Source organism: Mustela lutreola, chromosome 3 (assembly GCF_030435805.1).
Source record: "Mustela lutreola isolate mMusLut2 chromosome 3, mMusLut2.pri, whole genome shotgun sequence".
NCBI lineage: Eukaryota > Metazoa > Chordata > Mammalia > Carnivora > Mustelidae > Mustela > Mustela lutreola.
The window spans coordinates 128,929,741-128,944,990 of record NC_081292.1 but is presented as its reverse complement, the minus strand read 5'-3'; the positions used below and the strand labels follow the sequence as shown (position 1 = coordinate 128,944,990).

Sequence of the window (15,250 nt, the reverse complement as noted above, 5' to 3'; positions counted from 1 at the left end):
CCGTTGGTCCACCTGGGGTCCCAAATGTCTGCCTCTTCTGTACCAGGCAGGCTTCATTTGTAGAATATAGAAGCTACTCTAGAATATAGAAGCTACTCTACTCTAATCTAGGGATTCAAATCTAGTACTGAATGCTTGCAAAATTGTAAGGAGATAGATTTATTTATTTATTTATTGGTAGCACTAGGGTTTAATTAAGCTCCACTTTAGTATGGCTCTAAGGGTTACCCATGGCACTCTTAATGTATAAAGCCTGGATGTTCTGCCAGTTCTTCCTGAGCAGTGATACCAGGAAACTGGCAGCCAAGTGGATGTTGTACACAAACTTATCATTGGTCATCTTCTCATGGCCATCAGACGCGGGCAGATACAGCACCTTCTTCACCAGGAATTTGATTACAGACTTCACTGCATCCACTCTGGTTGCCAAGTTCTCATTGTGGGTCAGCAATGAGGGGAACTTGCCAGTGTATTCAGGCCTGGACCCAGGATTTATGGGATCTGCTTTATCAGACATTCTGAAGCCAAAGAGGCATCATACTTTTTGGCCAACTTCTTGACTAATTGCTTATTCTTGTTGAGTTTCTTCAGTGTCTCAATGTCCATGTGGGGAATAGCTACAGTGTTGGCCTCATTATAGTGCTGCTGGTCCCCCAAAGCACAAATGGAGAACTTGGGACAGGGAGTGGACTTAAGCCTGATGGTGTCTGAGAAGGGGTTTGTCCTTCTGATGGTCATAGTTTTTCAAGCTGACCCGTCTTCAAGCTCCACTGTCTAAAGGAGGAAGTTTTAGATTGAAGCTTTAGAAATGACTCCCAGAATACAGTGGAATGAACTTGCTAGGGAGAGCTATGACTCTTGAAACACTCAGGAAGGAAGCGGAATCAGGAGGCCACCATGAGAACAGTTGAATTCAAGATCACATGTCTTATTTGTGATTTGGGGATCAGGGGGCCAGGAAGCTGTTGACATTGCCTCCAAACTGCTTCTGAAATCCAAGACACAATGGACCAGAGGTCAAACCACTGTACATGGGAAGTGTCTATGAGCATGTGTGCCTACAGAAAATGTGAATGTCATAGGAAAACTATCTCTTCTGCATTCCTGCCTTCCAAATCTAGTTTGAATGAAAAATTTTGGAAAATAATTTAAATTCATATAATTGCCTGTACAAAAGTCTAGAAAGGTTTTTTTTTTGTTGTTGTTTTTGTTTTTGTTTTTTTAAACCACTGCAATATGGACAGCACAGTGGGGGGCAGTTGGAAAGGATTCTGAGGGCAAGTCCACCACAGGAGATGGCTGGGAGGATGCTCCTAGGCAAGGAGCCACACCCCCAGCTCTGGGACTGTCCAGGGTCAAGTACACCTGTAGCCCAGGGAGTAATCAGGATCAAGTTTGTTGTCCCGAGGAAATTTAGGCTACAGGTTATAATTTAGGTTGTAATATGCTGTTACTAGGAGAGGTAAAAGATGCTCGGTGACAAAACCCAAAGATATCCCCTACAAGTATATGCTTTATCATTACAAGTACCTTCACCTACACTGCTCCATTTAATTCTCACAAAAGCCCCATAACAGGAGGAAGGTAGCTGGGGGTTGGGGGTTAGGGGTCCATCTTACAAAGGAGAAGATCAGACTCAGAGGTTAAGAGCCTGCCTAAGCTAATCCCTTACAGCTGGTGAGAGGCAGTGTTTACATTCAGACCCAGTCTCCTGACTCTTTGGATCCCATTCCCTTGGGCTAGAGCAGAATGTGGAAGAAAATCCTTTCTGAAACAATGGTGCCAACTTCCCAGTCTTCATGTATAGAGTCTCGTGTCAGGGCCCTTGATGGAAAGCATTCCTCTGCTTTCAAGTCGCTATGGCCCGATTGGAGCACAGGGTCCTGGAAGACTCTGGTACAGGAGAAGAGGCAGGAAACTTGCACAAGTGCTTGGATGCCTGGCACCTCCCTTCATTTGGTCTTTATCTGAAGAATGAAACAGGGAGTTTCACGTTTGTTTGTTTAATGCTGGGTGTTCCAAGATGCCACAGTATCATTTAAAATACCTGAATTTAAGACATAGATGGGTGCACATTTCTCCCAAACAGCAATATTTTTAGCATTAGCCATTCCCACGTAAATGCAAAATCTTTTTTGATAATAGATCAAAGCAAATCCCTCCTCCTAGCCTTCCCTGTGGACTGCAAAATGACTGGGTTTGCATAAACCAGATTAGAGCCATGCAGAGCTGCTACCAGCGTTACAAATGCCTCCTGGTGTCAGCACCCAGGAAAATCCCTGCTGTCCTATCAGCAAGAGCTTCCTCTCCAGGAGTCCCAGAGACTTAGGCCACCGCAGCAACAGAGATCTCCAAACTGGACTGCACTGCCTCCTAGAGGCACCGCATTTCAAAGAAGGGGATTTGCCTTGAGGCCAATGGGTTAATAAGAATCTAGGGACAAGAAGAGCAAGCACCAAGGCCTAACCCCTAGTAGTTCTACCTTGCGGTCAGACTCCGCGGGGCCTGTGCAGCTGCTGCCCGCAGACAGCTCCACCCCACTGGGCAATGCAACCCAAACTTTGGTGATCAAGGAGGTTCTTCCTTTTCACATGTGTGGTTGGGTCATCACACTCCTAGAGTCCTCACCATCTGTCTTAGCTCAGGCTTCTGTAACAAGTTTCCATAGACTGGGTGGTTGAAATAACAAATACTTTACTTCTCACAGTTCTGGAAGCTGGAAGTCCAAGATCATGACGCTGGTAGTTTCTGTACTGGTGAGAGCCCTCTTCCTGGTTTGCAGATGGCCTTCTTCTCACGTCCTCACATGGTGGAGAGCAGAGAGGGAGAGCAAGCTCTTGTGTCTTTTTTTTTTTTTTTAAATAAAAACATTAATCCCATTCACAAGGGCTCTCCCCTCACCTCTTAAAGGCCCAACTTCTTAATACCATCACACTGGCATTTGGGATTTCAACCTATGAATTTGAGAGGAACACCGATGTTCAGTCCATAGCATCTTCTTGTTATAGAGAAGGCTATGGGTAGCAGCTGGTACTCCTGGAGTCCTGGCTCAAAGTGGACAAGTTGGGTCAGTCTTCCCATCATTCACACCAGGTCTTGTTGAAACCTTTATGACATTTTATACAGTGAGCTGGTTAGTTTGATATTCCTCTCATTGTTTCGTTTTTAACAAAGTTAAGGAAACACTTCTGTGATGGACTGAAAAATGATGTCCTCTTCCAAAATACATATGTTAAGGTCCTAAGCCCCAGTACCATAAATGTGACTATATTTGGAGATTAGGTCTCGAAAGAGGTAATGAAGTTAAAATGAGGACATTAGGATGGGTCCTAATCCTGTATGACTGCTGTCCTTAAAAGATTAGGACACAGACATTACAGAGGGAAGACCAGGAGAGGACAGAGGGAGAAGACTGCTACCTGCGAGTCAAGGAGAGAGGCCTTCCAAGAAAACAGCCTTTCCTACACCTTGATCCTGAACTTCTAGCCTCCAGGACCATGAGACAATCCATTTCTGTTGTTTAAGCCACCTAGTCTGTGGTACTTTGTTAGAGCAGCCCTAGCAGACTAATGCACCTTCCTTCCAGACCAACAGCTAGTTTGGGCTTCTGCCTCTTCTCTGGCCCCTTTTCTTGACAGCCCTGCTGATAATCTGTCCTCTGGATGCCATGATGGCAATGAGCCATCACCAGGAGGTGTGTGTGCTTGCAGTCCTTTCCCAACTATGGCCGTGGAATCATCCACTCATGCTCTCTTTCTCCAGACTCTGTCGAGGGCAGAGGAAACAACAAAGGTTTGCCAGATGCTTCTGGCCAGGGAACATTTCATGGAGGGGAACTTCTAGGGGGAAAGGGCCCACATGTATTTAATGTACTTTCTTGGTCCCCACATTTGTCATTCTAGGCAATAGATGCACCAAATATTTACACCTCCATTTCCTCTCAGCATTGGTGGTATAATCCAGTGGGACCGTGCCTTTCTAAATTTATTTCCAACACCCAGACATATGGATTGCCCGGATTGGCTTATGTTCTCTAGACAGGTTTAGTGCCTTGTCTCATGCAGGCATGATGGGCTCATACATGAGAACTGATCAGATGCTATCAAGGATGGCAGTTGACACACTGTCTTGTTTTCAGCCCTTTAGAGTAGAGCTTGTGTTCTGCTACAATATATTTGATAAGTACCATGAACTCATAGTCAGGAGAATAAGGATTAACCACATCACTAATGGTACACAGGGCAGGTTGCCTCTCCCCTGCCAAGGTCTCATAGGACCTAGTGTTTTAGCCATCCCTTCATTCCATCTGCACCCAAAACAATTGTATTTCTATCTCCCATCTCCTTAGCAATTGCCCCTTTGTGGACAGGCTCTTGCTGGGACTATTAGCAACCTCCCCACTGTACTCACCAGCACAAGTCCTGACACGCATAGGGGCTAAATTGATATTTACTATAGGAATAAATTATGCTTATGATTTAGAGTAATTTTCACTTAAAGTCACTTTAATTTCAAAGTAGTTCTCCTTTTTCATCCTCTCTGTACTCATTGTAATAGTTAAGGAATCAGAGACCTGTACCTGATGTGATTAGCAAAGCCTTGGGCCAGGGTGCACAGAAAATATTAGAACTCCAACTCCTCTGTATTTTTAATTTTATAATTTAGTGTACATTTCACCTACACTATTAATATGGTAGAGTGTATAATGTAGGACATGTATTCACAAACACACATGGCAGGTGTCTGCTAAAGGAGTTGGCATTTTCAGGAATGTTTGGAGACTGAGCCAAGACTGAGAACCAGCCACTCCTGCCTCTCTGAACCTCATTTCCTTCCTTGTGAAATGGGACGTGGGGCAGGGCCTGGACTTGTGACCAGGGCACCCTCCCGGGTCTGCCAATCACTCTGCACAGACTTTTCTAGGGACAGATTGCCCTGGGGTAAGAGAAGTTCCTTCCTCTTTGGACATTTTGGACTGTTGCACGATGATGCATATGAGACGTTAGTCGTGCTCCTGGCCCACAGAAACCATGTGTGCTGTCGGCCTGAGGGAGAATTATTTCTGAGAGAACCTCCAGAGTCTGCCGTATAGTCACCACTAAATGAATATTGGTTGAAAGAACATGTGAGATGTTCTGAAGACCAAGTCCCTGCCCTGGTGCTCGAAGGGTGCGTGTCCTCCGTACCCTGCTGCCTGGCCGTCGGATCAGGGGCGAGCCGGGTCGTGAAGCCTCTAATTGGTGCATATCTTCTGCTGCCTTTAGGGTCTAGGAAGGGCATGGGAGATTGAGTCTATGACTTCATGAAAAGATGCAGAGAGAATTCTCCATTCTTCTTTTGCCTGATGAGTTGCTGATTTAGGGCATCCCTCTGGGATGTCTAAGGGTGGCAGCGTTCTGCCTTAAGCCTGGCTGGCAGCAGGACCCCAGTTCCCCCCATCCCAGCCCCCAGTCCTGGTAGACAGAACCAGGGGATGAGAGTACTCCTGGGCTCTGGGGTCTGGAAGAAACAGGGCCTGCTGTTTGGTGCTCAGAGGCCCCTCAGGGCAGTGCTTATTAGATGCCCCCATTCCAGCTGGAGCTTGCGGGAAGGAGAGCCCTGTTCTGAGAGCATCAGCAACTACAGAAACCTGGCTTGTAGTGACATCCAGAGGTCATGGAGAGAGGCAGCTGATTGGCAAGGGAATGCATGAGGGTAGCAATAGTTAAATCTTAATTTGGGTGCATCTACAGTTGCATTTTCAGCTTGATATCAACAAGAGCCTGGAGGCACAGACTTCTCCATGGGTACGTTCTCAGAGTGCCGAGAAATCCAGCTCGTGCTGCCAAAGAGAGGGGCCCCAAGGAGAAAGAGATCTGGAACTACATAGCAGAGACAAACAGACACACAGACATACACACAGAACCAGAAAGTCTAGAGAGCTTCCTGCAGCTTCCAGATGCCAAATTGCATCAGAAATCACTTGGGCTGGGCAGCTTGTTACAGAGCCAGGTTTTGAAGCCCTGCGTCAAGGATTATTGAGGAGATTGGCAAATGAGCTCCTCAGATGATGCTAATGGGTTGATCTGTGAACCAAAATTTGGGAAAAGCTGTTTTAATACCCAAAATCACAGTGATGAGAGTTGCAAAGCCTGGGAACTAAATAATTTTGGAGCCTGGGTCACTTTGGGGGGCGGTAGGTTTGTATCCACCCCATTGTTCTAGAACAATGGGTGGGGGAGTATGGTTAAGGAAACAGGGTGCCAGAAATGAATGAAAGTGGGGATCCCAGCTTAACAAGAGAGGCAGATGATGTAAAGACTGGCCTTCCTGATCTTTCCCAGTGTACTGCATTTCTCCCCGCTCCTCTGGACCCTGGACCAAAGCTGGGAGCAGCAGGGCAAGGACCAATCTGACTCCTGATAGAGAGCAGGCTGGACAGCCTCAGTGGTTCCCATGGTGGTGCTTCCTGCTGCCTCTCCTGGACCTGACAGAACCCTCCAGCACCCCACACCTTCTCACCTTTTCCCCCACCCCAGTCTACATGGGCCTGCCCTACCTACCATCTTCTTCCTCAGGAGACACCTCTGTGAGAGTGTTTGGCCTTGCTTTCCTCTTGAGGACAAAGGCAGGTGGCCATCACTGGCTCCTTCTGTACTAACTGCCTTAGGAGATGGTAGTAAATCATTCTCAAACTCTGCTTTGTAAAGCCCCACCTTGGTGGGCAAGATTCTAAAACTCGCTCCTCCCCTTCGGATCCCAGCAGGGCAGCTGCAGGTACCTCCTTGGTTCCTGCTGGCCGGTAGCTCTTCCTTTGAGGACAGGCCTCTTGTGGTTTCAAGAAAAAAAATGTTTTTAGCCACAAATCTAGTGTACCTGACTCGTTTTTCAGATAAGGAGGCCCAGGAAGTAAACGCTCACCTTCCTGGTTTTCAGTTTCAATTTGGGCATTGGGTATTTTCTTAAATAGGATCATATTTTTTTTAAATCCAAATTCCAAAGTGGAACTAAAAAAATAACAGTGAAACGAATGTTTTCGGAGAGCTGAATTCAGGTCAGTGACATACGTGGTGACCAGCAAACAAACAGGCAAGCGGCCGGAAACGCAGAAGGCACGTGTCTAAGCTGCTTCTCTTCACTGTCCTTACTCAAGTGTACGCAGCTGGGAACACCAGGCTGGAAGCCAGTTTGCAAAGCGACCCAGGAGGCCCCGATTTCTCGTACTAAACATTTGCATATCCAGAGTCTACGTGTAGCCTCTAAACACCACTCTGCCAGGTGTCCCCTGGCCACTCACCAGTCCCTCCGGCGTTGGACTGTGCGAGGCAGGACAGAGAAGAGAGAGAAACAGGAGGACACACAGATGGGCTTTGCTTCCGGCGCCAACCTCCTCAGCCCGTTGCTTGCCGGGCTGGCTAGCCCCTTGTCTCAGTCTGCTCAGGCGGCCATAACAAAGCACCACAAGCTGGGGGCCTTAACGAACACAGATTAAGTTTTTTCCCGGTCTGGAGGCTGCAAGTCCGTGATCAAGGTACTGTCTGGTTTGGTTTCACCTGAGGCCTCTCTTCTGAGCTTACAGATGGCCACAGTCTCACTGTGTCCTTACATGGCCTTTGGCCTGCGCGTGCACTCCAGCCCTTCTCTTCCTATGGACACCAGTATTGGATTAGGGCCGCACCCTTATGACCTCATGAAAGGTGTTATGCTCCCATCACACTGGGCACTAGAGCTTCAATATATGAATTCTGGGGGACATGATCAGTCCTAACCATTCCTAAAGCAGAATGCTCCTAAAGCAAGAATGCTTTGGGCAGAGGCTTACCCTCTCTCACATCTTGTCATGTGTCACCTGAATCAGATAGGGACACTCTCAGTAGCTCTTCCAACAGTCGGCTGGGGGCTGGAAACACGTGCCCCACAGAGAGCTGTTTCTACTTTGCTCTTGGAGATCTGAAATCACCAAAATTCAGCGTGGTGCTAGGATATGTGCCCTTGTCTAAGGTGACCCATGTAAGACCTCCTTGCCCTTTGGAGATTCAGATTAAATGTGGCTCAAACTCTACTTGTACGGCCTCCCTACACTTTCCTTGCCTCATTTTCTTCAGCTTCTCTCTTGGACTCCTCACTAAGTTCCTCGGGCATCAGACTGAATGCAAGAGTCTGTCCCTTTATAGTTCCCCCACACACCCCGACTTATGCAGCATTTTCCATGGTCACTTACCTCCCTGATTCCAGGTAGGGACAGAGTGAGATTATACCAGTAGGGAACAACCTTCTGTAGTCCTCCACTGGCTCCTCTCAGTGCCCCACCTTTCCCAAAGTTCAGGCTCCTCTGCCCTATTTGGCCCCTGAGAAGTGGGGCTCAGTTCTGGTACTGAGGGGATGCTAGGATGTACTGCTCAGATCCTTCCTTTTAAGCCCGAATCACACATTCCCCCATCCACATGGGGCACTGCTTCCTAAAATGAGCTCTGAGCTGAGCTTCTCATTGGAAACAGCCCTTGACTACAGGGGGCTGCCTTACCTAGCAAGGCATCCTAGGCCTGATGATATCCCAGTGGAGTAGGGTACAAAGGCCCCATGACTCCATTTGGGACAATTCTGAAGAGCTCAAGTTCCCTATGGAATTGGCTGTTGCCTTTGCTGCAACTTTTCCCTCTCTGTCAGCAGCCCTCAGTCCTCACAGGTGTTGCACCTGAGCAGACTCCCGGATAAACTTCCTGTACTCACACCTCCATCTCAGAGGATGTCTCTGGAAAACCTGACTCAAGATGCCAGGTCTGGCTGCCACAGGGAGCAGCCCCACTATGATGATCTGCACCTTTGTAATCTCCACAAAGACCTGATAAATCGAATTCTCTATATATTTTTTTTTAAATCATCATTCCCTCCTTATTGACAGAGAAACCAAAGCCCAGAAAGGAGGAGACACGTGAGCCCAACCTCACCCTTTGTGTTAGTGGCAGAGCCACCCAGAAAGGTACAGCCTGAATTATGTGTCAGTCTTGTTTGGTTGGTTAGCTGGTTGCCATATGGCACTGTGAGTGCCTGGATGGTCAAATTAAGCCATATGGCCCTGGCTATGGGAGATGAAAAGTCTCTCCCTTGCCCTAATCCCATCCCTCTGTGCTTCCTTGTAGGTCTGCTCCATTGACACTCCTTTTTTCTCTCTAATGTCCCTAGGCTCTCTCGCTTGGAAAGCCCAGATCTCCCCATCTGGTTTGGTTTGGGTTGTTTTGATTGCCAGGAGCTGAAACCCATTCTGGATGGCTTGGATGGTCTCAGAAAATCCAATAAAATGGAAGTGTCTGAGCTTAGGAAGAGTTGGCTCCCAGAGGCTGTAGGGAGTGCCTTTCATTTCCCTTTCAAGGGACCAGTAATGCATGGTGGCTACAGGGAGAGAGTCAGCAGTCAGCAGCCTACTTAGCTTTAAATCATGGCTTTCCTGTAAGTCATTTGAGGCACCACCTCCTGTGTCTTGGGTTCCGCGTCTGTACAATGAGGATAATCGTAGCACCCATCTCCTGGGATTGTTATGAGAAATAAATGAGATAGTATCAAAATAAGGGACTTAGGATAGTGCTTGGCATATATGAAGCACCATCATTTACTTACTGTTATCTCTTACTCATGGCTTCTCCTCTTTTCTCCCTGTATCTGTTGTTCTTTTATTCTTTCTTTTCCAACCACTTCCTATGGGTCCTATGACTTAGGTATGTACGCTACCTGATAATAGCCGCTGTATTCTCCTCTACTTGATTTTCAGTTCAAGGAGCCATTCCAAGAAGCATCTTTCATCTGTACCTCTTAGTTTGGGGCTCCTCTGAGAAGGAATGTGACTGTCCCCAGTCATCTTTTGAGGCTGTTTATTCAAATGATATGTCATTGGCAACTTAGATTGGCTCTGCTCAAATCAGGTGCCCACCTTGGTCTAATCATTTGAGGCTAGGAGCATGGGGCTAACCATTTCCCTCTCCCTCAGCAGGCCCATCGGGCAGGTGCAGGTTCTATGGGAAGGGAGTGAAGGAAGGGTGGAAACCCCCAAATATGCTTGCTGTATTTACTCTGTGAAACTCCTGCAATCTTTGACTTCCCCAATGATGCGGTTCCTCTCACAACACATGTGGAAAGAATAATCCTTCGTGGTGGCTTTGCTTCCTCTCCACCTCCTTAACCCCTTGCCTCTGACAGTCCCCTCACCCGCTCACCCCAAAGTAATTCCCTGAAGACTCTGCTCAACTCTTTTTCTCCTTGCTGGGTCTGCATCCCTGAGCCTCCTGATCATTTCTCCTTTGTGAAATTCTCCCCTCTTATTTTTCATGCTGTTAACCAGCCTTATGGTCCTTCTGCCTCACTCATCAGCTTAGCCACTTCTGCTACTTTAACAGATACTTGGGCATCTAATCTTCTGTCTTGGATTGTAACCTTCTAGAAGGCAGACACAGTGTCTGGTACAACTCCATATTCCACAGAGGCTTCTACACAGTAAGCATGTAGCTTACATTGTGAGTGTCTTAGTCAGCTTTTGCGAGGATATGCTGTAGGAACAACCCCCAAATTCCAGTGGCTTAAATCAACAAAGGTTTGTCTCTTGCTCATGTTTCATGACTCGTGCAGGTCAGCTCCAGCTTGGCTGAGCTCTGTGCGCCACCATTCTTCATGTCTCAATCACTGTGGGATTGAGAGTAAAGGAATATTCCTTATCTAGAATATACATTTGTGGATACAGAAAACTGCAAGAAACATGACAGAAATACACAATGACTCTTGAGACTTCTTGGAACAGGCTCTGTCACTTCTACTTACAATCCATTGGCTAAAACTAGTCCATGGTCAAGTCTGATTGTCAGCAGGGTGGAGAAGTAGGAAGACACCACAATGAAGTCCTTTTGTAGAAGGTGGGTTGTGAATAATTGGAGAAATGATACAGCATTCTATAAAGCGATGTAACAGGGCTGTTTAAGGGAACCTTGACAAGGAGAGACTTAAAGGTATTTCAAGGGAAATGTCATAGTATCCACATTTCTACACAACGAGGGATCCATTTTAAGATATGACTTAATTAGAATATAAACAATTCCTGGGGTGCCCGGGTGGCTCAGTCATTGAATGTCTGCTTTTGGCTCAAGTTGTGATCCCAGGATCCTAGGATGGAGACCCACATCAGGTTCCATGCTCAGCGGGAGGCCTGCTTCTCTCTTTTCCACTCCCCCTGCTTGTGTTCCCTCTCTCACTGTCTCTGTCAAATAAATAAATAAAATCTTAAAAAAAAAAAAAAGAATATAACCGATTCCTTCCATGAGAATGGGCATAAACCTTTGCTTCTTCTGGTGCTGTGAATGTTTATCTATTTCCATAGGGAAAACACAATAACTATCAGAGAATGCAAGTGTTAGTGACAGGAAGCTACAGAACTCACAATACCAGGGCCAGATTTTTCAGAGCTTGATGGAAGAAATGGAAGCATTTTGGAGGAAACAATTGACACTTAGTGTTCACTGACTCTGTTTTATGACAAGGCTGAGATTTACCACCAAGAATCCATGGCAAGAGGCAGCAGATGACTGTGGACAACAACAACACAGGAAACACAAAAATGGCCTAGATCACACCTGAACTATGCCTTCAGTTAGGCAGATTAAGAGTTTTTATCACTTTCCTAAGGAAAGGGAACCTGAGACAATCCTTGAAGTTCTTTGGTGTTAAGCATAAGTAATAAAATTTATTTGGTTCTCACCACAGAGTGTTGGTTCGTCTTAATGAGTACTTGGAATTGTTTTCATGGACTTATTGCAGAATTTTTAGGTATCTGGCTAAGTGAGACCTACCTTCCTAGTAGATTCCTCATAACCAGAATGGGCAAAACAAGGGGAACAGACCCTCAATCCAGGATTTCGTTTTACTGAGGTTTGTTCATATCTCGGTATGACAAGTGCTGTAGGCACTCAGTAAGATGCTCAGTGAGGAAATTCATTCTTCCCGGAACAGATTGGGCTTGATGCCAATTACTGGGAAGGATGAAGAGGCCCCTAGTGGGCCTGAAACTAGTTAATGAATTCCATCACTCTGTCAAGGACACGAACCACTTGTTATAGGGCACAATTTAAAAACCCAGAGGTAAGTGCCTTCCTTTATTAACATGGGCTAATTCTGAGCAATCCATGATATAAATCTCAGCCTCTAAACTTCTAAAACAATAAATCCAACTACATCAAACTCATTGTGATTTTTTGCAATTTCACTGAAGATTTTCAGAGACCTGGGGGTGGGGGGTTGTTTAAATATGTCTCTTCTAAAATTTCCTGATTCTTTTGTGGGAAGTGGGGAAGGTTGGAAGGTCACCTGATTTCTTCACTCTTCTTCCACAACTGTCAATACCTCTCCCTTCAAGAAGCTCCCTCCTGCCCAGCAATATGGCTAGGGAGGCTTCCCTTTACTCCAAAAAGGGGTTATCACAGCATCTTTCCCTCAAATTGAACCTCCTCCCTCCCAAAAACCTTCACATAACAGCTACCAAGAGGATATTTTCTCCATATCATTAAGAGCTGTATAGTATATTTTTGTGTGTGAGGTTGAGTACAGTTATAACCCATTTATTAACTTTGAGATATTTATTTGATGTACCTGAAACTCATCTTCTATAGGTAAAATAGAGACTGAGGAAAGGTTGACACTTTGGCTTAACGAACAATCCTATCCTTGCCACTTTCTACCTGAGTACCATGGACAAATTACCTAGGATCTTCAAGTTTTAATGATGAAATGGGGACATAAGAGTACCCATCTCACAGAAGTGGAGATGGATTGTCACGTAACTCACATCATGGAGAGTGCTTTGCGTTCTTCCTGGCACATGACAAGTGCTCCAAAAACATTAGCAATTATTTTTATCTTAGCAATACTTACAGAGCAAGGAGAATATGTTCCAATCACATAATTTGTTCCAAACTTATGTAGTAGTTTTAAGTGTGTCTGCCAATTTTTGTCACTCTATCAAGAAAGGCAGTCGAATTTCCCTTTTCAAGAATATGGGCTGGCTTAAGGGACTTGTTTTTAACCAGTTAAATTAGGCAGAAGCAACGACACGTGACTTTGGAGGCTTGGTTAGAAAAGGCAATACAAGGGGCGCCTGGGTGGCTCAGTGGGTTAAGCCTCTGCCTTCAGCTCAGGTCATGATCTCAGGGTCTTGGGATCGAGCCCCGCATCAGGGTGGGGGAGGTCTCTGCTCAGCAGGGAGCCTGCTTCCCCCCCTGCCCCCCCCCGCCACTTCCTCTGCCTGCCTCTCTGCCTACTTGTGATCTTTCTCTCTGTCAAATAAATGAATAAAAATCTTTGAAAAAAAAGAAAAGGCAATACAACTTCCACCTGGCTCTTTCTATTGTGTCTTGAGACATTTGCTCTTGGAAGCCAGACACAATGCTGTGAGGAAGCCCAGAACACACAGAGAATTCACGTGTAAATGTTCTGGCCAACAGCCCCAGTGGAGGTACCAGCTGATGGCCAGGATCAATCAGCCACTGAACATGTGGAGGAGAAGCCTTCATCATGACTCCTCAGGCACTGTTTGACTACAACCCATATATCAATTGATAGCCATCTAGCTGAGGTCAGGGTAGGCACGCACAGGTGATGTGTACATAGCGGTAGTGAATCTTGACAGGTGATGCCATTTATGTCTTTTGTTATTATCTCCCAGCTTGAAAACTGTATGAGTTTCATAGATGTAGAACAACATATGAGTTACGTGTCATCCTCTAAGTGGCATCGTTTTTAGGCATGTTGACAAGTACACCACCATTTTTTTCCTGGGAATGACAGAACGCAACGCTGGAATACTCCACCCTCAACTTACCTTTCATCCTTGCCACAATTATCAGGCTGTCATGTCATTTCTTTGAACTCATGGGGATGTGTTAATCTTGGCCATGGAAATTACAGACACTGAGGATGGGGAGGTAAGGGCTATGGTGCCCATCAAAGCTCATCCTATGTAGCTTGCTATTCTGGTCCTGGAGAAAGCATTATCTTCTTGCCTCCGGAGATGTGCCTCATACAATCTTTTGGAGTGAAAAAAGAGAAGGGCAAAATCTAGTCTGAGGGAGCTAATAGCCTACTGTGAGGTATAAGGACAACATGTACACATCGGTTGGATTGTTCCTTGCAACCCCATCTGTTTGATTTAATTCTGTCCAACAAAAAGGACAGTGTGACGTACAGGGCTGTGTTGGGGGTCAAGTAGTATGGAAAAAATGCTTCAAAATAAAAACTCAAATTAAAAAGTGAAATTAAAATTTTAAAAAGAGAGAGAAAGTACTTTAAGAAATTGTCTCCTCATTGTCGGTCCATGGGTGGGTAGATCTTACAAAGATTAACATAGACAGCCCTAGCTTTTGTAAACACGAATTCGCTAGAACATTCCAATTACCAGCCCTCTTTCATAGAGTCTTGGAACATTAATCTGAGAAGAACTTTATTATTCTCCTTAAAATTATTAAACCCAGTGAATGGTGTGACTTGCCCAAGATCACATGGGCAAACAGGAACACAGCTGAGAGCAGAGTATAAGCTTTTGATTCTGACCTTATGGCTCTGGGTTCTGACACAGAACCTTAAGTTGCTGACCTTAACCAGGCCATTCCCCATGCCTTAATTCAGAGGGTCAATGATAACTTGACTGAGCATCTCAGAGAGCAGCTGGGTTTATACCTTGAGGTCAGTGGAGAAAACTTGAGCTGTTGGTATTTTTCCAGGAGGATAGGAAAAATTATCTGACCTATTCTGTCGTCAGAGTAACCTCTCTGAACAACATGATATGGTGGCATAGAATACTATGGCCATCTTAACACTCATTACACTTTAATAATTTTTTGGTGTCTGTCTTTGACCCTCGGCATACACTTTATGAGGGTAGGAACATGGTAGTCACACTGACTCTGGTATCTTAGAGGAGTGCTAGCATATGCTAAATGCATAATAAGTAAAAATATTTGTTCATATGTGTACAGATAAATGGTTGTTGCTAATCTGATATAAAATGTTTCAAGTAGCTTTTCAGATACTGCTGGCCTAGAAGATCTGCCCAGTGTCCCACTTCCACCATGAGCCGGCTTCTGCCTTCTTTCTGGGCTTATTGTCTCCCTCTCTTCTTCCTGGAAATTCAGTCAAGACTTACTGAGTGCATTACAGCTCCCAGAAAATCATGTTGTTCCCTACCCCTTTCCAACCTTCACCCAACTCCTGGTCTTCCCTTCATTCCCTCTCTCTTGATGTC

General features: G+C 45.7%; 1 pseudogene; it reads right to left on the bottom strand.

Annotated features, from left to right (window-relative positions):
* Positions 1–217: 217 nt before the first annotated feature.
* Positions 218–13,838, bottom strand: LOC131827916 (large ribosomal subunit protein uL1-like; annotated as a pseudogene).
* Between the last annotated feature and the right edge of the window lie 1,412 nt (positions 13,839–15,250).